This window comes from Lemur catta, chromosome 13 (genome assembly GCF_020740605.2).
Source record: "Lemur catta isolate mLemCat1 chromosome 13, mLemCat1.pri, whole genome shotgun sequence".
NCBI classification, from domain to species: Eukaryota; Metazoa; Chordata; class Mammalia; order Primates; family Lemuridae; genus Lemur; species Lemur catta.
Genome location: NC_059140.1, coordinates 28,481,923 through 28,486,342, shown reverse-complemented (window position 1 = coordinate 28,486,342; position 4,420 = coordinate 28,481,923). Strand labels below are relative to the sequence as shown.

Genomic DNA, 4,420 nt, shown 5'->3' with positions numbered 1-4,420 from the left:
AAATAAAATACTTAGGAATATACTTAACCAAGGAAGTGAAAGATCTTTGCAAGGAGAACTATGAAACATTGATGACAGAAACTGAAGATGCCACAAACAAATGGAAAAACATCTCATGCTCATGGGTTGGTAAAACATTTATTGTTAAAATGCCCATATTACCCAAAGCGATTTGGAGATTCAATGCAAGCCCCATCAAAACACAAATGTCAGATTTCACTGATCTAGAAAAGATAACCCTAATCTTCATTTGAAACCAAAAAACAATCTGAACAGCCAAAGTAACCTTAAGCAAAAATAGCATATTACGATACATCACATTACCAGACTTCAAATTATGATATAAGCCTACAGTAACCCAAACAGCATGGTACTGGTATCAAAGTAGAGACATAGACCAATGAAACAGAATAGAGAACCCAGAAATAATAAAACAATTTATCTACAACAAAGTGATCTTTGACAAAGAGGGAAACAACATACACTGGGGAAAAGAAGCCCTATTCAATAAACGGTGCTGGGAAAACTGGATAGCCACATGCAGAAGAATGAAACAGGACTCTTATCTCTTGCCATGTACAAAATTTAATTAAAGATGGATAAAAGACTTAAATGTAAGCCATGAAATCATATAAATTCTAGAATAAAATGTAGGAAAAACCTACGTTTTTCCTTGCACTGCCCTGTCTATTTTCAACCGATGACAGCATGTTCTTCTCATGCTTCCAATCTTTCCAATTTTCCTCTTCTGCCACCATCCAGAAAAAGCTTTCTGACTTTACATTGTGATTAGATTAAGACCATCTGAATAATCTCCATCTTGCCTTAAAAGTAACACAATAATATGAATAACACCAGAAGGGCGAAGGTCATGAAGACTTTTTAAAATTCTGCCTTCTATGGTCCATCTTCTGGCCTGCATGATTTACATCCCGCTCATGTACAAAATACATTCAACCCCTCTAAAGTTTTCTAAGGGTCTCACCCCATTATAGCCCCAGTTAAGAGTAAAACAACAAAATCCACCTGGATCTAATCATATCAAAATTCCACAATCTAATCATCTAAATCATCTAAATCAGGTGTGGATGAGACTCCTCGGTGCAATCCATTCAATACTATTCCTGAAAACAATTCTTCTCCATCAGTGTATCTGTGAAACTGAAGAGAAAAATTTTCTGCCCCAAACACATATTATGGTGGGAAAGAAATTGAAAACAGTTGTAGATAACCTGATTTCAAAACCAGAAAATGGAATATAAAAAATAACCAATGGTCTAACATTGTTTACATGCACAGACGAAAAAACACAAACTGAAGTTTCTTATAGATTTACAGGGTTGGGAATAATTCCCTGTGGCACTCAACTCTGTGATATGGGCTCTCAGCTCTTCTCTCTGGATTCTCAATTTTGCCTTCTAATTTCCCAGCTTCACCCTCTGGTTCTCATTTCTGTCCTCTAGGCTCTTGTCTCTGCTATTGGAGCTGATTGTAGCAAAATGAGAGTAGAAAGAGATGAGCTGAGAATAGAACTGCTAAATTGTTAACAGTTAAATGAATTAGGACTTGATAATTTGGAATATTCTCAGCCTATTTTAGGAGATTCACCATCAATAAAGTGTGTTTGGGAGAGAAAGCCAAAAGACTAGTTGGAAAACCTTTCACAACTGCCCAAGAAAGATGCAAAGGTCAGGGTATTTCAATCATATTAGGGCTATTTGAAAGATTAGTCATTTGATTCATGGATTGTCTCAGACATCTCAGCAGAAGCCACCTATAGAGATGGGATTATCCAGAAAAGGTATATGGACAAATCTCTCTTCTAATCCACAGAATCCACATGATGAACATGGCAGGCCCACAGAGTTCTTGAGAATGTGTATACTCCTGACAGCACTAACAGGTTGGACTAAAAGAGACAGAGGCAGCATAAAATGAAAGACGGCTGTTAGGTCCCTAACATTCTGTGGGGAGATCCCTGAGCCATTGAACATCATTCCCAGACTTTGAGCCCAAATAGAGCTATCCTGGGTGGATTTCAAAATTGCACGAGACTGGTAACATTTTTTTCCCTTCCATTTTCTCTCATTTTGAATGGATGTATCTGTAACTGTGGACCTATGTCTACCCCATCATCATATATTTTTTTATATAAATTATTTATTTATTTATTTTTTAATTTCAGCTTATTATGGGGGTACAACAGTTCAGGTTATACATATTGTCCATGTCCCACCCATCCCCCACCCCGAGTCAGAGCTTCAAGAGTGTCCATTCCCCAGACAGTACGCATCACACTCATCATGTAGTTATACCCCCATCCCCTCCTCCAGCCCCCCACCTCAGTCCAAATCCCAATTGGTGTTATTCCCAAATGTGTACTTAGATGATGATCAGGGAAACCGATTTGCTGGTGAGTACATGTGGTGCTTATTTTTCCATCATCATATTTTTGAAGCAAATGACTTGATTTCTAGGTTCACAGATCCACAGATGGATAGAGTTTTTTTCCCCAGGATGGATTATATGTGAAATATCACCTATACCTGATGTAGGTGATTGAGTTGATGACATTTGGGACTTTTGCCCTGATGAAATTTAGATGAAATTTTGAAATTTGAGTTGATGGCATAGTGGGCTGAAACTTTGGGGGGATGTTGGAATGGAGTGAATATATTTTGCATGTGGGATGGATGTGAATCTTTAGGGGCCAGTTGGTACATGTTGTAGGCTGAAAAAAATGCCTCCTCTCAAATATGTCCAAATCTTAATATCCACAAACTAAATATGTTGTTTACATGGAAAAAGGAACTATGCAGATTTGACTAAATTAATGATTTTTAATGGGGACATTGTCCTGGATTATCCAGATAGGTTCAGTGTAATCTCAAGAGTCTATAAAAACAGGGAAGCTGACGTGTCAGAATCAGAGAGAAGCTGATGTGTTGTCAAAGGCATAGGTCAGAAAGAGAGTCATTTAAAGATGCTGTACTGCTTGCTTTGATGGTGAGATGAGTTATATGCCCAGGAATGCAGGTAGCATATAGACTGGGAAAGGAAAGGAGTCAGATTAGAGCATCCAGAAGGAATACAGCCTTATCTACACTTCTATTCTAAAGCTTTGGCCACAAGAACCGTACAGTTAAAAAAAAAATTGCATTGCATTGTTTTAAGTCATTATCCGGTAATTGGTTACAGCAGCAATTAGGAGTTTATATCCCGTACCTTCTTCCAGTAGATTTGAGGGGTAGCAGTTTAAAAGCCTTATTTTATTTAAGATTCACTTTGAATCTTTTTTTTTAGAACAAGCTAGCATTGCCTATTATGATACAGCTTTCACAAGAACCTTGTGAACTTTGCATAGATTTTATGTGGGTTTACTTTATTTGGAATTAATATTGCCTACAGATATTTCTAAAGTAATACCTTCTCTATTATTAGCTTATTCTGCTAGAGGGATGGGGGACAATTCCCTTAAGCTTCCTAGATACTCTCTAGTTTTAGTAGTTTTAGTGAGAAGATCTGAGGCAGACCCTTAATCTCTTGTGAATAGACTCTCTGGCCTTCTGATCTTCCAATAATTTCAGTTTGTATAGGAATACACTAGATTTTTTCCTGCACCACACTTTTGGAAACAGTCTCTTGAATTTTAATCTGAGAAGGCTGAGAATTTTCTAAATCATCAATTAGTCATTTCATTTTGTTTAATAAATTTTCCCTGTATTTATCTCTCGCTTCTTGTATTTGAAGTACCAAGAGGAAACCAAGTCACATCTTCAACACTTTCTCTGGAAATCTCAGCTAAATAGCCAAGCTCATAATTTATATGATATGTTTTCCATGAGAATAAATGAAGCCATTCCTCTAGACTTTCTGCCAATACCTAACAAGTATTTCCAATCCTCCAATTTTCAATAACAAGTTCCTGACTTCCTTTTTAGCCCTTAACAATGTCTTTGACATCTATATTTCTCCTAACAGTTCAAGGAAATCTAGGTTTTCTTTATCATGCTCCTTAACATTTTCCCAGTCTCCACCCACTGACTACTTCCAATGACAATTTCTCAATCGCTTCTCGGCCTTTTGGCTAAGATCAAGTGTAGTATCTATTCTTAGAAGTTTAATATCCGATACACCCTTTATCCAATGACAATCTCTCATTTTAAATATCTGTTAAGATAGCACCCCACTTCCAAGTGCCAAAATCTGTATGCATTTATGACCATTGCGCAACAAATTATCACACACTTAGTAACTTGCAACAACACTGATTTATTACCTCACAGTTCTATAGGTCATAGGTTATGAGTTTGATGGACTTGTCCATGTTCTCTACTTAAGAGCCACAGAAAACTAAAGTCAAATTGTTGACCTGTATAGGCTTTTATTTGAAGTCTTTGGGGAAGAATTCCTTTCCAAG

At 37.0% G+C, this 4,420-nt stretch overlaps 1 pseudogene; it reads left to right on the top strand.

The window, feature by feature from the left end:
* Window positions 1-4,067: 4,067 nt before the first annotated feature.
* Window positions 4,068-4,190, top strand: LOC123649600 (annotated as a pseudogene).
* Window positions 4,191-4,420: the final 230 nt, after the last annotated feature.